General features: G+C 46.3%; 1 protein-coding gene across 2 annotated transcripts in view; it reads left to right on the top strand.

Moving 5' to 3' along the window:
• Window positions 1–13,458: 13,458 nt before the first annotated feature.
• Window positions 13,459–20,113, top strand: part of LOC110480104 (synaptotagmin-like protein 2) — a 32,542-nt gene continuing 25,887 nt past the window's right edge. Inside the window, exon 1 of one of the 2 annotated variants that reach the window (XM_021547812.4) lies at window positions 13,459–13,566. The gene's annotated coding sequence lies outside the window, so the exon portion shown is untranslated. The remainder of the gene's footprint in view (window positions 13,567–20,113) is intronic. The other variant, XM_085570680.1, reaches the window with a different exon arrangement.

Genomic DNA, 20,113 nt, shown 5'->3' with positions numbered 1-20,113 from the left:
CGTCAGTGAGCTGTTTCATTCTCCTTTATCTCGTGTGTGCCTTTCTCCAGCTAGTGGTGTGACTGTTCACTTCAAACCTTTCTGTGGGGTCTGAGCAACCAAGGGTTTTGTTAATAATAAACCTTTGAATCAGAGAAGCCCAAATTCTCCCACTTTTGCCAGGCCCTGCAGTATTTGCCTATCTAAGTACTTCCACTGAGTACAAGAAAAGTATTTGTGGAGCTATTTAGCAGTCAACCTGATTACTAGTGTTGGGGTCAGGCCTAATATGAATAATCTTTATTTCCTGTTAATTCTGTAATTTCCTTTTAGAAATGGGCATGTGTAGATAATGCATTGTCAGTATATTTTCAATTCAAAACATGTATCTTATACATTTTGTTCAGCTTCCTGCAGGAGCCAGATTTGTTTTTTGTGCTCCATGTTGTTTGACTGAGGCTGATTCAGAGCCCTGAGCTGCAATGGGAGTGGCTGGCTCTGGTACACAGCCAGGGGAATGAGTGCCTGAAGACAGAGCAGAGGGCAGCATTGCCTTGTTGTACATGCGTTCCTGCACCTGGGACACAGGTAACATGGCCAGGGAATTTTTCTGTGCTTGTTGAAAACATGGGACTAATTCATGCCTGATGATCCCATGGGAAGCCCTTTTGGAAGGTGGGGTTCAGTATCTGGCCATGGGAGGCTGGAGGAGAAAGGTATGGCCAGGCTCTCCCTCATCTCTCATGTGATATGGTAGCAGATTCTCCAGCAAAGAAGTCGGGTTGCTGGTTGCATCAGTTACTACTGGGATCAGGTTTATTTTATTCTGCCAGATATTTCTGGGCATGGCAGATGCCTGAATAATCTCTGGGCAGATGGCAGGGTTTGGTGATATTTTTATATGAGCTATCTCCAAAAGTTTTGGAGATGTCTTCGCCTTGGTTCTGACTGTCAGCACTTCACTCAGCATTCCCACAGAGTGGGCAGTGCCTGTCTCTAAAATATAGAAAGGGCAAGTCTTGGAACTGTTAAATGTCTTGTCCAAGAATCACAGGGGACCCAGAGTCCGAAAAGGAATATATACATTGAAAGACTGAAATTAAAATTCAGATTTCTTCCAAAAGTTGAAAATAATTTAGATTCACCTTCACTGAGGAAGAGTGGAAGGATCACAAGCACTCATGGGAAGTTCTCACTGGCTTTCCCCAAAGCCTAAAATGGGAGCTGCTGCTGATTTCTAGTAATTTAACCATAGATGACTGCAAATGATCTGAACATGAGACAACCTACAGACATTTCAGTGATTGCCTGTGGCAGCTCCATAATACCCAGGAGTCTGACTGGTGGCTCACAGAGCCCTGATCCTTTGCATAAGACAGCAATTTTCAAGAAGATGCAAAAAACCACTGCCACTCTGCTGAGTAAGTCAGCACCTGCATGATCCTGTGTTTCTACCACATTATCTGTGTGTCCTCTAATTCCCTCTCATCTATTAACACCAAAGTCCTTTCCCTAGCATTTAAAGCTCCCTCAGCTAATATGTATTTTTGCTTTGTTACATTCACTTTTTGCCAATTAAAAAAAATGACAGAACTACATTCCTGGAGGGTGAAATGCTCAGTTTGACCAGAGAACAGGAGCCAAGAACACAAATTCTGCATCAACATGTTGCCCTTTAATCTTGAGATGATGGGCTGAGATTACCAGTTACAGAGTGGGTATAGCTCATAGCAAAAGATTACAGCCATTACCCTGTTTTTCAGAGGATTCTGAACAGCAGGAGTGTTTATGTTTGACTATTCCCCACCTGGGGCTCATTCCACCCAAACCAGAGGTTCCCCAGCACTATTCCTGCAGGGCCTCCAGGGTCACTCTCCTGGGAAGGTAATAGATGGCACCTGTCAGCTGCTGGCTTTGCTTCTAGCCTATTGCTCCTGGAGAACAGCACTGCCTGTTCAGGGGAGCTGAACACAGAAAACAAAATCTGCTTTGGTTGGTGTTTTAAATTACAATGGGAAAAAGAACCTCTTACAGTGCTCAGCTAAGAGGAGAGAACAGTCCAGAGTACAGCAGTCACTTTGGGTGGAGAAAAGACTCCTATCTTGAGATAAAATGGAAGGGGCCACTACCAGGAGCTGTGTGTTAAGACTTTGTGAGTCAAGCCTGTGTACACTGAAATGTATTCAGAAATGTTCCCTTCCAAGCAGCTCCCATGTATTCACTCTCTAAACAGAAGTGTCAGTCATTAAAAAATGAAGCTCAGAGGCAAACCCCAAGCAAGGCAGCATTATCCAAACAAAGCACTGCCAGGATATTTAGGAGTTGCTTCTGTTGGCCTGAAATCTAATTAAAAAACTTCCTGTTGAATTCCATGTTTTGCTTGACAAAGCTCAGCAATGTTCCAACTGCTGTCTTCTGAAATAAGCTAAATCTGTAATTGTGTGACGACACTAAACCCAGTCTAACCCAGTGATTTATAAAGCTCTCTAGTTCAATATCACAGCTGATGGCTGAGGATGAAGAGAAGTGTGAAATTAAAAATTCCAACAAGTGCAGTGAAAGAGTTGCTTTAAGCCTCTAAATCCATCATTAGGTTGATTTTCAAATGCACAGTACAGTTTGCTTGCTTATTGCACAGCCTTGTTTATGGTTTAAAAAATATTTATAAGCTTTTGTGGAGTGTTTGCAGCCTAAAAGCTAATTAATGAACTCACTGTTATTTTTCATTTGTAGAAAGTGAAAGTCTGTAAGGTAACAAAAATATACACCCTTCTGAGGAGAGCACATGGCTTGTCACTTCAAAGTAACTTGGTCAGAAATATACCTAACCCTCTGTATTCAGTCCCCAGAATGAGCACAGTTTATTATCAAAAAGCACAATTCCGTTTCCTTGTAAAGGGTATAGAATGGTCTTTATTTTTATATTGTCCCTTTTCTCATTTCAGAAAGAAGATCTATTTTCCTTTTAGCCATTCAAAAGCCAGAGCTTCCTAAAGCAAAATCCTTGTTCAAAAAACTTTCCTCTTTCTAGTGGGAAAAAAAGGAAAATCAAGCACTGAAGTGAGATGAAGCACCCACCCACTGCTCGTGTCCTGCCTTGGAGGATGCTCCCAGTGCCTCTGCCTGCCTGTGCACTGCTCTGGCCTCCACGGGCAGGGAGGGTGGGGAGGAGATCCAGCCTCTCCAACAGACACAGGCCACGGAGGAAGTTTTCTTATCCTGTATTGCTTTGGGAAACTGAAGCCTGCTGCAGTCAAAATGATTTGTTTGTGTGCAACACCTTGCAATAGAACGATGACATTTGTACCCGCAGCAGTGTGTAGTCACTGAGTTCCATGTGAAATTAAGGTCACTGTAAGCATCTGGACACATTTGTGGATCTGGCTCAGGCTTTTTGTGTTGACAGGATCACTCCTCTGATCTTCCCTACCTTCTGACCCGAGGAAAAAATGAAAAGCAGAGAAACAGCTGCTCATGATGCTGCCCCAGACCTCCTGGGGATGCTGGTGGAGCATCCACATACTCTGGGGTTAGGCTGCCTTGGACTGTGCGGGGCCAGGATGATGGGAGTGCTGGAGGGAGTTTTGTTGCAGAGGCAGGGCATGGTTCTGCAGCTCTTGTGGTGTTATTATACAAAATAAATTTAAACACCTGGTGTGCAAGGCAGCTGAGCTCCACGAGTGCCCTGATGGATGCAGGATGAAGAATGACTTTCTAATATAAAGTGCCACCATCAGAGAATCCATTTCTGCTCTGTGGCCAAGTGTCAAAGCCAAAGCAAGCTCTCCCCTGTGTGATAAATCACAGTAAAATTATTCTGCCTTTGTACCATCGCTGTTCCCTTGGATTTTCATTGACTGTATAATCTTTTCCCTGCATATCATTAACACTCCTTATATCTTTTTTCTTTTGACCTTTCTTTTTGTCACATAGTTTCACAATTACAGCTAATCAAATAAGAACAAACAAAAACAAAACAACAAGCAAACAAAGGCAACAACAAAAAAGGAAAATAAGGAAAATTCACACAGAGGATCTGGGGATTAAACTGTCTATCAACCTTATCAGGGAGAAAGGTCTTTTTTCTAATCATTATTTGCATTTTCCTAGATTAACAATTTTTGAAACTATTAAGTGGTTTTGTTCCTTTGGTTTGGCAGCATTTGTTGTCCTTGTCTAAAATGAACAATGCTTTCAGCTTAAAAGCGCATGGAACTGCATAATTTATCTGGTGGCTGCTTGCCTTAACAGGTATGATAATGTAATTTTAGGATTACTCTGCCCTGTTAAAACCTGGCATAAAATTAATGCAACTGGGCTGAACTCTAGGCTTTCCATCTGCTCCTACTGTCTCTGAATTGGAGGGTTCAGGTGCATTGATATTAAAAAGATGTGTTTGTGCTTTCAAACACAACAGTTCATGCTGTCAAATGACTACAAGGTGATCTCATTCTTTATTTTTTAAAAATAGCCTGTTTTTAAATTCTCACTGTTTCAAGGAAATTCTTGGACTCAGTGCTGACCTCAGCTGCTCCCTACTCCATATATTGCTACAAATCTCTTTGCTTTTGGCACACTCCACGTTAGGAGAGAGACTAAAGCAGCCTCTATGTCTGAGCATTGCTATGCCTGCCTGAGTTTGACCTGGCTGTGAATCCCTTTCATTTTAATTCACATAACTGGCCCCTGGAGGGAACTGAGAAGCTGTTTCTGCATCCAGGCTCTGCAACTCAGCTGCCCTCTGAAGGAGCCTGAATTTAGTGGGACTGTGTGGCCTTTTTCTCAGGGAGGCAGAATAATATTTGTATATGCCATTAGTTATTCATTAATGGTTGTACAGCTGGTTTTGCCCCAGCTGCCCTTCTCCCAGCAGAAATGCCATGGGGTCCCAGGTGGCAGCTGGAGCCTGGCTCTGCCTGCTGGCAGCCAGACTGCTTTGGCACTGGCTCCTGGAGGTGGCGTATGATGGGGAATTTTCTTTGGGAAACTCTGGGTTCCCAGAAGCTGGGCAGTGCATTGGAAGTGCTGCAGCATGGTGAGGTGAGCAAGGGAACATGAAGTGAACCAAGAGTAGCTACTTCCTTGGTGCCTGGTTTCGTGAGACTTTTCCTTCTGATTCCCAGGAGCTTCCCAGGAGAAGGTTAGTTGTTTACTTGGTTTTAATTCCCAGGAAGAATGATAAAATGCTTCCTTCCCTGCTTTACTAATAATCTCATTAGACTTGTCTTAATTATTTTCATTACACTATGGTAACACGATGATGTGATGAAGTTGTGGCAGCAGAGGATCAGCAATCCTAAATACAAAACAGTGTAGGAGACCAAGAGATAAACCTGAGTACTTGTTTTGTCCTGCCCCTGACTTGCTGGTGACAGGCAACCAAAGTTATTCATCAATTGATTGGGACTCAGATCCTGTAGCCCCACTGCCTTGTTGAACGCTGCTGTTCAAATTCTTTGGAAGCACTTGTCATCCTTCAGTGATCAAGTGGGCACTGAGTTTGCAAAGTGTAGGGAACTGATGGAAAATGAAACCGTCGGCAGCCTGTACATCGTGGGAGCAGTTGGGAAAGCAATAGCTCAGATGATTTCAGCTGAAGTCATCTGAAAAACATATGAATCTTAATAGTGTGTAGGGTGTAACCTTTGAAAAACAACTGTCTAATCCTGTTGTACACGGCAATTTGATTCAGACGAGCTACTGAAAGCCGGGGGGCGGCCCAGCCCGGCGCAGTTACATCCCTGCCGCGCCTTCCCCGGGGCACCAGGGGTCCGCAGCTGGGCAGACCCGTGCGGTGCTGGAGCCCAGCCGGCGGCGGCGGCACGCTGCGCGCAGCCCGGCTCCGTGTCCTGCGCACCCGCGTGTGCCCGTGGGCCCGGCCCGTGCCCGTGCCAGCCAGGCGGTGCTGGGGACACCCGGGCGGTGCTGGGGAGCCCCGGGCGGTGCTGTGGACACCCGGGCGGTGCTGGGGAGCCCCGGGCGGTGCTGGGGACACCCGGGCGGTGCTGGGGACACCCGGGCTGTGCTGTGTACACCCGGGCGGTGCTGTGGACACCCGGGCGGTGCTGTGGACACCCGGGCGGTGCTGGGGAGCCCCGGGCGGTGCTGGGGAGCCCCGGGCTGTGCTGTGGACACCCGGGCGGTGCTGTGGACACCCGGGCGGTGCTGGGGAGCCCCGGGCGGTGATGGGGACACCCGGGCGGTGCTGGGGACACCCGGGCGGTGTTGGGGACACCCGGGCGGTGTTGGGGAGCCCCGGCGGTGCTGGGGACACCCGGGCGGTGCTGGGGAGCCCCGGGCGGTGCTGGGGACACCCGGGCGGTGCTGTGGACACCCGGGCGGTGCTGGGGAGCCCCGGGCGGTGCTGTGGACACCCGGGCGGTGCTGTGGACACCCGGGCGGTGCTGGGGAGCCCCGGCGGTGCTGGGGAGCCCCGGGCGGTGCTGGGGAGCCCCGGGCGGTGCTGGGGACACCCGGGCGGTGCTGGTGAGCCCCGGGCTGTGCTGTGGACACCCGGGCGGTGCTGTGGACACCCGGGCGGTGCTGGGGACACCCGGGCGGTGCTGGGGAGCCCCGGGCGGTGCTGGGGACACCCGGGCGGTGCTGTGGACACCCGGGCGGTGCCTCTCTATGAGCCCCGTGCCAGCGGCACCCCCGTGCTGCAGCAGCCTCCCCTCGCCGCCCCGGCTCCTCCTGCCTCTGCCCCCGCAGAACATCCCACTCCTGCATCCATCTCGGTCTATGAACGACCCTGTAACTCCCCACTCTCACAAGGGAAAGGCAAAAAGCCACAGGCTTGTTCAGCGTTTCCCAAAGAATGAAATGGCTTTGTAAAATTATCAGAAATGCAGTTGGGATTTTTCTATGCTCTTTTCCTTCCCCAGCACTGAGTACTGATTCTGTGCCAGAGATGATGTAAAACTCTTACTGGGTGGCCTTTTCTATAATGTTCAATAAGTGATATGTTCTTGGAGCCTGTAAGAAATGCTAAAAAGCTTCCAATTCTATAAGCAGACAGACCTCAGAAAGAAAGAACAGCTTAAAACTCAGTTCGGGAACTTATCTATCAGCACTACTGATGTGACTGTTATTTACTTATCATCAGCTTTTCATTTTGCCCCTTTTCATTTGGCAAGTTAATGTCACCTGTCCAGCTGGGACCGTTCTGGTTGGCACCCGTCACGGTCCCTGCCTGTGCATAGCTAGAAAATGCTGGTTTTGTTCACTGTGATTTTGGGAGCCAGGTCACACCCCAAATGACAACTGACCTGCAGCAGATAGATTAGAGTGGTTGTACCTTCTAGCAGTAATTACATGTAATTAGAGTGTCTTCCTGGCACAGGAAGCCCCTGACCTTCCACAGGATCGTTTGCAGCCTTGATTTGAGTCCCGTGGTGTCAGTGAGATTCCTGCAGCACTGGAGCCATCCACGAGCACAGAGCTGTGGGAGCAGGGCTGAGCCTGGCCAAGAGGATGGCACCCCTGAGCCTATTGCTGCAGAAAGTTGCTGTTTAGCCTCTGTGTTTCATCATTAAAATATGTCACAGATGGGAAACACTGACCTAAGGTGCACCAGGACTGTCAAATTTATCATGACCCATGCAATAATTAATGGTTTCCCTTACCTTTCTACCTCTGGGCATGGTGGTGGTGAATAATGACATGAAAGGTCCATTTTATTTGCTCTTTCATTAAGGAAAGGCTGCTTCTATCCTGTGGATTGCAAGGAAAAAAAAATATTAAAATAGTTCCAAGTATATACTTCAAGAGCAAAAATCAGAGAACAAATAAATGGCTTACATAATTTTTATTTTTAAAAAAACTGCAACCCTATTGAAGCACACAGTGACCTTGAATACATCATCATTATAAAAGATTAAAAAGTAATGGCAGTTTTTTGAAGTTTGAACTTTCAAGCCAAATAGGGCAATGACTCTTTCTGATATTTCTACTTCAACACTGTATTATTATTATTATCATTATTATTATTATTATTATTATTATTATTATTAATAATAATAATAATAAAGGAGTTGACAGTTGCTAAGTTCTAGAAATAAGCTTGTTTGAACAATATAATCTCTTGCAGTTCAAATGCCATTCATAGGATGCTTGCATTTTTTGCAGGTCTTACCTGTTTTAGGATATACACTGAATAAATAGATAATCAAATGGTGTGGGAGTTCAATACAGGGCCTGGCTCTTGACAATTAAAAAGGATTTTTTTTGTTGTCATTTAGCACTAATCCATGTGACAGTTTTTAAATACCTTTTATGTGTTATCCCCCAAGTAGCAGCTTAATTTGTACTTCCAAAAACCATCAGCAAATCTTTCCTGTTTCCTTAGAAAATTCTATTTTTGTGATCTTATTCCTGTAAGCCACACTCATCTTGTTCAGTAGTCCCTCAGGTCAAATACAGCTAAAGCAATACTTCCTCTAAGTAAACATCAGCATAATGCAGTTAGGCATCTTTTTTCATGTTTTAATAATATAAAAGTCCAGCAGAGTCCTGGTTTATTCCATGCATGTTAAGCCTCTTTTGATAGCCTTGTGTGCTGCTTGTGTTGGAGCAGAGCATGAGTTCATCTTGCTAAACAGCATTTCTGCTTAGATTTGCTGTTTTACATGACAGATCCATGAACAAACCCAGCCTCTGCTTACCCTAGGGGTTGGAGGGTGGGTTGGAAAGGCCTGGCTCTCCAGGATGCTGGGACCCTGCTGGTACAAGCTTTCTCATATGCAATGCAACAGGCTATGCAGTGCTGGTGGTGAAACAGCAGCTGTGGGGAAGGCTGTGCCACTGTAGGTAATTTTATCCTTCACTTTTATTCACTGGAGTTTGCTCAGTAATCTAACTGCAGATATTCTCATTAAGCAGAGAAAAATCTGCTCCTCTTTTTGTATCTTGCAAACAGCTTTGCCTCTGTTATCTTTCCTTGTAGCAGCAGTGTAGTCTTAGGACATCCTGTCAGAACCAAAGAGAAATACATTTCTTAAATGTGATTTGGACTGTAAGAGGGGCAGCAAAGTCACTAATATTTCAATAAAACATCTATATGAGAGAAGATTTATTGTTTGCTTGCTTTAAAGGAATGCCAGGATGTGTTCCCAACAGGAGAGATGAATTATTTTCTCTTATGACACAGGGCAATTTTAAAGCCAGTTAGCTGCAAACATGTATTTCTCAGGGCTTCCTGCTGACAAGGGAGCACGCAGGGCAGGGATGGAACAGTGTGTGAAGGGATATCAGGCAGTGTCACTTAATCATCAACAGAACATTTTGGTCTGAAAATGGTAAAGCTTTGTTCATTATCTCTCTTTGCTAAGTTACTTTCTGCTCCATGTTGCAAGCTGGATTACTGCATTTATTGGAAGCCAGAGAACAGATTTCTCAGGATGCTTTTTGCCATGTATCTAGCCTCACTCCTCAGTTCAGCACAGCAAACCTGGAGTGACAGTGGCGGTATGAGTAACTGCATGATATTTCCTGTTCTTTGCTGGTTTCACTCTGGCCAGGAATAAATGCATTGCAGCAATATAAAAACAACCCATGTTGGTTTATCTCATGCATGTGAAAACTCTCCCATTTCCTTTTTGAACATTGATTAGTACCAGTCTTGAGATATGGCTGGAGGTCTCAGGCCTGTAGGTCTGATTTCCCAAAAGATTTTGCTTTTCTACAGGTGCCTGTGTTTCTCTTTTCTGCAGGGAACCCTCACCTTTAGTAACCATCTCTTGTCACTACAGAGAGGAGTCTGGACCTGGTGCAGGCTCAAGCCCCTTGTGTTGCTTGAGCCATGGGTGGCTGTGTGCACTTTGCCATCCCACTCTGTCACTGCTAGCTGGGATGAACGTGACCCTAGAAAAACTGTTGCCTTTGCTGTAAGCAATTAGTAACATCTTTCCCATGACTTGGGCTACATGGTTTCTAAGTCTCTCAGAAAGCTCCCTGAAACATGAGCCAATTTCTCTTTTAAAACTCTTATTACATTAAAACGAAAAAATCATTTTGCACTGCTGAGCAAGATGGTATCGAAAATAGAGTTCTTGCTGCCAACCAATAGGGATTTATACCTTACAGCAGAAAGGACACAGAGCCTCACTTTTTGATTAGAACAGCTCAGCTTTTCATCAGTAAAAATTGAGGTCCACACTGCCAAATAAAATAAGGCCAGCTTCTTAGCTGGTTTAAACTGGATCACCTCCATGTAGTGTCACTTGACCTGTACTGAATTTTACTTGCTGAATTTTTGCTGTTACATGGCTTTTCATCTCTAACATACAGCAGGATTGCAAAGGATTTGTCTAAAGAAATATGTTGCTATTCTGCTCCTATCCAGTCCTAGATACCCAGTTCCTGCAGATAGAAGTAGGACCCTGCTCATACACACAGTTATTGGGGTTTTTTTCCTCCTTTGGAGTCTGTATTTATGGTGTGCTAGTGGAGCATTTGTCCTAGCAGAGTGGGGATTTTATCTGTTTCTTTATTCTGGCAAGCTGTAAACCAAAATTTTAACACCCAGTAAACAAAACTGAGAAGCAGTTTGTTCTCAGTAAAATATTTTTGTGATACAACAGTGGGAAGTAAAAATGGCATCTCCAAAGCACCATGTGTGGGAATCTGAGAGGGGGAATTGTGGGAGTCCTTAAAATCAGAGGGTTTTGGGAAAGCTGCAAAAGGCAGGCCTCAGAGACAGCAGAACTGGGGTTAGAGCTAATCAGCAGACATAAGATTTGTCAGCAGAAAAATTATACAAGAAGTAGAAAAGTAAGGACAAATAAAACAACAGTCTGTGTATTAACACCTGGCTAGAATAACTCCCTAAGTTACAGAAGAGTATATCTAGCAAGATATTAGGAAATTCTAAGCTTAATAATGAAGCTCTGTGCATTGTATCTTAAGACTTACAAGCAGGTATTGTATTTGAAATAAGCAAGCATTATTTTAATCAAAGGTAGGTGGGCTTATAGTGGTTGGATAGAAGTACTGTCAATATGCTTTTCCTTTGTGTGATTGGTCAAGAAGCTTTTAAAGTAAGTTGTAACATTAAGTTATTTGTCTGCTGCCTGGGATGTGAGCTGCTGGCATGTTCCCATTGTCATAACCATATAATGAGACTGATGCTGGAGAATAAAACAGCTCGAGACACGTTCCTCAGCAGCCCCATCCCATTTGTGATTTGTACATGGAGCCCCAGCCAGCAATACCATGTTCTTCCCTTGGTGCTTGCTGTAATTTTAGCACTGCAGTCATGTAGCTGGGGAGGAAATTTTGGGGTTGCAAACATTTGAGTGAAAACCCTCAATGAAATAGTTGTTGGTGATTTTGTCATACTTCCACATTTAGTTTCTCTAGAGGAGGCCGAATTGTGAAGAAATGCTGAGAGCATTAATCACACTCATATATACTTTTCAGCTGTCTTTTGGCAGCCTTTTGAAAGTCGCAGCTAAAAATACTGAAAACACTTTAGGCTTAATGGGATTTGAGTTGAGAAAAATGACAGCATAGAAAGAAAATCCTTAGAACAATGGGTTGTGCTATGGCTGTACTTGCAGAGGTCCCAACTTAAGTGAGATAACAAAAGGATTGTTCATCTGAACTAGAGGTGCACCTCATCTAAAGGGGAGTCCTACATTGTACTCTGAAGAGTCGTGTGGGTTTTGAGGGACTTGTCACTGTGATGGGAATGTGAATGGACAAACCTTTTGGTGGTGGGTTTACCTTGGCTGAATGCCAGGTGCTCACCAAGCTGCTCTATCACTGCCTTCCTCAGCAGGACAAGATGGGATGGAGGAAAATAAGATAGTAAAAAAACATGGGTCAAGAAACAGGCAGTTTAATAAAGCAAAGGATGCACATGGAAGTAAAGGAAAACAAAACACTTATTCTGTACTTCCCATCAGCAGGCACTGTCCAGCCACTTTGCAGGAAGCAGGGCTTTGGTACACAGAGCAGTTGCTTTGGAAAATAAAAGTCATAATAATGAATGACATAGGGGCAGACAGCAACCAGCATCTCTCAGACTCAGAAGACCTCCTCATGCTTTAAGCTTAATAGCCCACGTCTTAGACTGGAATCAGCAGTTCATTTTAGGATATGGACTATGAAAGCCTAAATAGAAATCAGCAAGTAAATCAATTTTTTTTCCCATCTCTGCCTACTATTTTACGTTATTTCTGCCAAATTGTTCTTCTGAGGATATTAAAAGACTGAAACGTGAGAAAAGCATGGGAAGCACAGGCTGTGGTAATAAAATGTATTTCTTCACTGATTTTACAGGCTGTTGTAAAGTCCCCATGTGACTGTATTTACTCACTCCCAAGTCACGTTTTTCTCTAGCATTGAGCAGGAGTGGCCAGAAATAAACCCTACACTAAGCTCTTGTTCCTGCCTCCACTTGGTGAGAAGCATTGACTGTTCAGCAGCCGGAAATTCAAACTCTTAGTGATGTCAAAGTGCGACTGGTTGTGCTTCAGCTTTCTGTGCTGTAGGAGATGACAGCTGGGGGAGCTGCCGTGGCTGCGGCGGGTGGGCCAGCAGGGACAGCCAGCGTGCCTGGGCGCTGCATCCTTTCAGGGATGCGCTGCATCCTTTCAGGGATGCGCTGCTTTTCTCCCAACGTGGCACTGGCTCTTTGTAAACTACCCCTGGGGAGTAAGCGAGGCGGACACATTCCCTAGGTCTCTTGGGGCCTCCTGATTTATTTCCTTCAAGATTTATCTAATGTGTCCATTACTGTGTCTTGGGAGCAGCGCCCTGGTGCGAGGGAGCCGCGGAGGCACTGAGGGGGCAGCGTCACAGGTCTGAATTGAGTTACCGCGGTAAACAGCAGGGAGTAGGAATCGCAATAAATTGAAATTGCTGGAAATATACCTTCAAATCCCAGTTTGGAACTTAAATTTTTGCTGTTTTGGGTTGGAACAGAGCTTGGGTGGGTTCACTTGGTTACGTGCCTGAGCTGGACACTGGAATAACGCTCGTTCCCCAGCAGCCCTCCTCCCTCCGTCCTGTCCCCAGGCACAGACCGAGAGGAGAGGATCAGGTTTTGTTTCAGAAGGAGGCAGCTTTGCCGTGTTGAAGGGAAGATGGGGCGGCTGCTCCGCCTGCCCCGAGCCCTGGGGGTGCCTTCCTGCCTACGCCCCTCCGAACACCTAAGAACTTATGTCTGCTCTTCTAACACCTTACACCTCTCCCGACGCCTTGCCTTTCCACGGCGGGTCCTGTCCTGACTGAGACAAGGGTGGCACTAATTACTTTGTCTTAATATACAATAACAGTATTCGCAGGACTGAAAGGATCCCCAGCGCAGGCTGCCTCCAACCCCACCGTTCCCCTCGCAGGTCCCGCTGACCCCCGCCCCTGCTTCTTCCCGGGTTTCCGTCTGGAAAACGTTTATCCCACCGGGATAGATAGCCCCGATTCGGGATGGATAGCCCCTCCCCGGCATAGATAGCCCAGCCCCAGGATGAATAGCCCGGCCCCGGGATGGAAAGCCCCGCCCCGGCACGGATAGCCCGGCCCCGGGATGGCTCGTCCGGCTCCGGGATGTGCAGCCCCGCTCCCGCCCCGCGCCGCCAAGGGCAGGTAAGGGCTGCGGGGCTGCGCCGTGCCGGGCACAGCCCCGGTGTGCGGGGGGCGGGAGCGCAGCCCCGGGCCGGGCTCGGTGCGAGCGCTCCGTGTCCGTGCCCATGTCTGTGTCCGTGTGCCGTGTCCGTGTCCGGGTCCGTGTCCGTGTGCCGGGTCCGGCCGCCGCCGGGACACACCGGTGCCAGCCGAGCCTCGCTCGCCGGCCGGGCGGCGCTGGGAGCGGGCGGAGGTGCCGCTGCCCCGCTGCCCCCGCCCCGGGCCAGCCGTGCCGCGGGTCCCCAGGGGGCTCGGGGACTTCCCTTCCAAGCAGGGGCTGGGCACGGGTGGCCCGGCAGCAGGTGGGAGTGTGGGGTGGAGCTGCACGGAGCAGCTGCCGGGCAGGACACGGGGACAGCTCGGTGCCCGCGGCGGGGGCGGCAGTGCGGGCGGGGACGCGGCTTTCAGTGCCCGTGTGCTCCGCTCGGGTCAGGACGGCGCCTGGCGCAGCGTCCGGCGCGGCCGAGCGCACGGAGCCGGCCGTGACTTTCCCGGCCCTGCAGGGACGGCTCGGGGCTGGTTCCGCCGACCGGGATGCCGGGGCCCTGCCTTGACATGGGGCATCGTTCCCGTGGGTCTGGCCGAGACTTTGGGCTGTTCAAATCAAAGCGTATCTTATCTTGCATTGATGAATTGCGTTATCAAAGCCTTTTGCAATTAGTCACAGAGTGGCTTTTGTCCCATCTATTAAAATTAAGTTTGTTAGGCAGCTGCTGGTTTTCAGAGGAGAGATCATAGAACCAGAATAGTGTGGGTCTGAAGATCATCTTATTCCAGCCCCCTGCCATGAGCAGGTACACCTTACTCTAGATCAAGTTGTTCAAGCCCCATCCAACCTGGCCTTGGACACTTCCAGGGATGGGGCATCCACAACTTTCCCTGTAGAGAAAATCTGTCATAAAAAACTTCAAAAAAAGGAAAGTCCTAGAAAATAAAGTGTACTTTTGATGATTTATAGTGTACTTTTTGTTATTACTTCCTCACTTTGTATTCTAAATTACTTGTAAAAACATGGAATGTTATGTGTCACTTCCCTGTAACTTCTGCTGTTTTGTCTGTATTCTCCTAGTCTCCCCTGTCAGTCCTGGTTTTATTTACTTCCGTGTTCATGCTTCATTGTTGTAAATGTTTGACATGGCAATAAAACTAGCATTTATTAATTTCTGCTCCCTTTGCAGCCATCTCTCCAGTGTGATCAGTGCTGGTGTTTAAGCCATGGTAACCCATGGCCTATGACCTGTTCGGTTCTTACGTCTTTTCTTGGATTGCTTTGGCACTGAGTCATTTTCACATAAAATAGTTTGCAGTGGAGCATATTCTCTCCAGTGATGCTATAGACCATTCTAGGCCCCTGCATCTCTGTCCCCCGGGCAGCCCACAGGGCATGGTCAGGCAGTGGGGATCTACTGACCTGTCCCTGTGAAACTTCTGTGAGGCTGTCAGCAGGCAGGAGTTAATTGGTTCTGAGGGCTGAGCCCATTTCCCTTACCTCCCTCCCTGTTCCACTCTGGCAGAATATCTGAGAAACTGCACGTGGTGACCCAAGTTTCTGCTCTCCTGCACAATCCTGTAATTGAAGTCTAAACTTGTTTTATTCCTCCTGAACTCATAAATTATATCCCTTTAATGGGCCTCCATCCCTGGGAAAGAGGCAGCCCTTGCCACAGTATGGCACAACGTGGGACAAAGTGTTCATTGTACATGAGGCTCACTTTGATTGCATTTAAATCAATATTGTTATCTGCACCCAGAGATGTCGCAGGGGAGTGTCTGTGTTGGGGTGGGGGGAGAAAAACAAAGCAATGATAAATGTTTGCAACAAAGTTGAAAGGAGTACAAGGCTGTCCTGGGGTGTAAACAGATGTCAGAGCCTGAGAAAAATAAGGGCTTGTTAGTGACACTTGATTCAAAACCAAGTTACATTTTTTTTTGCAAGTTAAACGTAATGGTGCAGTTCATCCTGGGGAGCCAAACCAGATGGGATTAGAAGCTCACCCAGGGAGGATGCTGCTGGGAACTGCTCTGGGTGGCTGCTTGGCTGAGCCTCAATGGCTGGAGGGGCTTCTGCCCAAGCTGTTCCCTTCTTGCAGACCTGCAGCTCCCAGGGCTGACACCACAAAGCAGAGTCACCAGCGTGGAGTGTCCCTGGGCAGGCATCTTACCCTCTGCAGCATAATGTGCATTTTACACAACAGCATCATCATACAGGTGTGCCTGGGCAGAATTAGAGTCGTCACTGCTCATGTAAAAGCTCCCAGTCTTATTCAGCTTAAGCACCTACGAATAAAACTACATTGTTCAACAGTTAAGATGACCTTGTTATTTTTATCCAGAAAGTCTGTTTTCTCCACCTTCCTTCAAGACTTGCTAAGTATTCATGGAGCTGCACAGATGGAAGAAACACCTTGTCTGTGCAGGAAGTGGTACCAGATGATCATCTGATACTGATTTTATTTTTAGTGATTTAATTAAATCAGTGCAATCTGTGTTTGGACTTCTCACTCAAGTTTGTCTAAACTTTTATGTTAAGCTGAACTAAATGACAGGCCATGTCCACATGCAGATTTGTGCTAGTTTAAGCACATCTATTTATAGCTGTGCTTGTAGCTAATTTACCTACTGCAACTTTGTCCAGTAGAGAGAACCTACTATGAGAACTGTGGTTTTGTGCTGAAATTAGTGTAGCATCTGGTTCACTTTTAATCTCCTTGTGAATTGAGACTACCCATTAGCCTCCTCGTGGCTGTGGGTGTTGGATGTCACCTTTCACTGGACAGACTTACACCTTTCACTTACCTCTAATCATTGCAGGGGACAGACAGTGGGAGCAGACGCCTTCTTTTAAGTCATGAGTGCTGCAGGGCCTCCTGTCCCACTCAGGTCATCCTGCTCCTAGAGCACATCCATAGCTGGAGCAGCTGAAATAATGACTGAGTCTGTGTTTGCATTGAAAAGTTGCATTATTTCTGGATTTCTGGAAGGAAAGTGGCCAGTTAAAAAACTATTCCCATGTATGAATTTGTTTTCTCATGGAACAAGCAGGGGATGTGGCAGATTCAGGAATGGGCTCACTCTCCCTGGAGTTTCCTTTCACTGTAGGTCATGGTGACAAAGTAAAACAGCTTTAGTTAAAATTTTAGTGTAGTGCATTTCTGCACTAGAACTAGGCCCAGCACAGATCAGTCTAGGCCTCAGCTCATGTTTGGGAATTAGAAGAGAAAAAGGCATGGGTCCCAGATCAGACATGGCCCTTGGGCATCATTTTTCTCCCCTTCCATCATGGGTGGGGTGACCCCAGCCTCTGGATGTAGATGCTCTTTGTTTTGGCATCAATAACTAGAAACTACAGGTCAGGCAATTACTTCCTAAGAGTGTTTCTAAAACTCCTTTTCCTGGATGTTGGAGGGAATTATACCTGCCAGATATCTCAAATGATGTGATGCACCCTGCTGTTTTACAGTTAACTCAAAACAGGAATGAAGGTATTTCAGAATCATCCAGGCGTAGCTGAGGCTTAAAAATAATCAGTGACCAGAAGGAAGGATCCCTCAGAATGTGAAGTTTCCTAAACAAACAGCACAGTTTTCCCTTGGGATTTATCACCATGCCTCATGCCATTGAGCTCAGCAGGCATAGGAGTACAAAGGAATTGGACCCTGCATATTTTTAACTTCACCATGTCACAAAATGAGGTGGTTTTAGCATTGTGTTTTTTTTAAAATAAAATATCTTCCGATTTGGAGGGCTCCTGACCAGGGTAGGTGTGGCAAGCTCACAACTATTGGGGCATAACAATCAGGGTCAGGAAAGCAATTTAAGACATGTCACCACTGCAGGCAAACATGGAGAAATTATGTTTGGAACAAAGCACAGTTGAGGTCAGCAAATATTTTTCTGGGTCAAAAATAATAGACAGAAGTTCTCATGGGTGGTTGCTTTTTTCTTTATTTTCCACTTCTGCAGTTTCTTTGTTTGAACTCAGCCAAAACTTACCTTCCACCTCCCATTTTTTTATACTGAAAATACCTGAGTTCTGAGGATGAGTGAGTGACAAAGGAGGACAGCAAAGTGATTAATCTAATTAATTGCAGTGTCCTAGCTTTAGGCTGTTAACTTCTCAGTTTTAGATACCATACATTTCATTGTCCTTACCTTTTCAAGTGTAACAGCTGAGAAGATGCTTTTAGGAGTACGCATCATAGCACCTTGCATCTAGAAACCCTGCTAGCAGGACAGCTGAGTTTTTAAACTCAGTTCTCCCTTGGCTGGGAGGGAAGCCTGGACACCAGGATGTTTCTCTGCTGGGAGTGTCAGTGTGGCAGAAGCGCAGCAGGATGTCCTTAACTGGCTCCCAGCTAAGCTCTGGGGGTGAAGGGTTGTTCCAAACTAATAAATAGGGAATGCAGATCCTTGTAGAACTTGTTTTCTTGAGGACATAAGAGCAGATTTCAAGCAAACCTCAGCACAAGCCACCGTCCCACCCCAAAGCCAAGTGCATGTAGTGAGGTGTGAGAGGCTTCCCCCTCTCCTCCACCAAGACTCTTGGGATGGAATGTCTGTGCTGGGAGTGAATGGAGGCAGAGTGGGTCTGGCAGGTGACAGGAGCAAAATCTCTGAGGTCCTGGCTTCCTCTCTGGAGATCCAGCCATCCCTGTTCACTGGGTTATTGGGGAATTTCTTGGTGTCCCAGGTGGCTGTGCTTGTTTGTTTGTGTTGTGGCAATCTACAGAATTACAATGAACTACATCCTGCAAGCTCTGCAAATAGATCCCACCTATGAAATAAACAGAACTCTCAAATATTTAGACTATAGCATTGCATTATCAGTTTATTACCAATTAAAGAGCTTGCTGATCTTAAGGAGTCTGAGTCAGTCTTCTCCTCTGATGGGTGTTTTTATTTTGGCAATGTTGGTTCTAGGAAATAATGATTAAGACTGAGAAGCTCAGTCTTTTGTTTATCCTAGGTGGTAACCAAAGGATGGTTCATTTAACTAAAAATGGCTAAAAGGAAGTAAATTGTGTGTAATGCAAATTCCACCCATGCAGTTTCTTGTTAGAAGGAGATGAGTAGAGTTCAGTGGAGATAATTATTCATGTGGTGGTTACATTGCATTGCGTAGAAATATAGAGGGGAGGAAAAATCGTTATGCATTCCTTACTGAGGCTTCTGTAATGTTCTGGGTCTGGGATGTTCTCTGGAAGCCAAGGCTGAGTGCAAATAGGCAGAATTCACCCATTTCCTCAGCTATGTATTCCCCATGTGCAGTGAATAGGGGAGTTTGATCTTTTTTTTTTGGCTTAGCATTGTATTGTTGTTCTAAAATATCTTCAGCTGGCTGTTCTTGAGGGGCTGGGCTAGAGACCTGCTTGTTCTGATAAATTCCTGCAATTCCTCTGTGCCATCTCAGGGCCATTCTTGGACATCCTTCACTAAAGCTGCCTAAGGGGAGGGGAAGGGAGGGGATTTTAATAAAAGAGCAGAGATTCTCCATCATGCTGGACATTATTGGCAAGTGTGATGTGAAGCAATGACTTGATCTGACAGAAACCACCCAGGGCTGTGCTCAGAATGAACTGAGCTGTAGTTTTTTGTTCTGGGATGCACACTGGAGTGGAGAGCCATCTCTAGGGTCAGAGTTGCTTTCTTCTAGCTGCCCCTGGGGCCGGCCAAAGCTGTCCTCAGTGGGGGTCACCAGCAGCACGAGCTGCTCATTGTTCTGTCTGAGGTGGGAATGGCACTGTCATCTACAGCCCTCACTGAACAGAGAAAAATATGTGTAAAGTCTGTGAGTAGTTGAACTTGAGCAATTATGGATCTGGCCTTGCCAGAATTTGGCCTTGACATTTCCTGTGTGATGGTAACAGATGTGTTTAGATGTGGACTGCTCTGGGGACCACAGTTGCCTGCTGTGTTTGAAGTTATTCTTTATCTTATCAGCTGTCTCTCATCTGAAGGCCATTTGTATACAACTTAACTGCTTAGGAGGGTTTTGGGTAGGAGCTGTAGGTCTTTTTCTCTCATTTCTCTGCGACAAGGCAGACAAAATATCATTGCAGTCAGTGCAGTGACAGCATTTTTAGTGGAATAGCTTTTCAGAAAGCAATTAAATATTCTTGTAGTTCACAGCTGCTCTTAGGCAGCTGAAGAGTAGACAGTTCAGAGCTGCAAGTGGTTTATTGCAAATTAGGAGAAAATAATGCACCGTGGAAGAGCTGTCATGATGCTGTGGAGTTTCACAACAACTCAACAAAAGGCAGGTATTTTATATATTAATTTCATTACAGTGAGAGGGGAGATGTGAGCACAGAGAAAGAGTAACAGGGTTAGTGGTGTGAGTGTGGCCACAGGAAGAATAGGCTGGGTAGGGTTGTCTGCTGTTCAGCCATGTGCCTTCTCCCTGGGACAGCCCTTGGCTACTTTAGGAGCACTGTGCTACTTCCCAGCAATTTCATTCTTTAAGAGCAGTATTTGTAAGCTTGTGCAATACCTTTCCCATCTGCATTTT

This window comes from Lonchura striata, chromosome 4A (genome assembly GCF_050655825.1).
Source record: "Lonchura striata isolate lonStrDom1 chromosome 4A, ASM5065582v1, whole genome shotgun sequence".
Classification (NCBI taxonomy): Eukaryota; Metazoa; Chordata; class Aves; order Passeriformes; family Estrildidae; genus Lonchura; species Lonchura striata.
The sequence above is the reverse complement of the archived record's forward strand: the minus strand, read 5'-3'. Positions and strand labels throughout refer to the sequence as shown.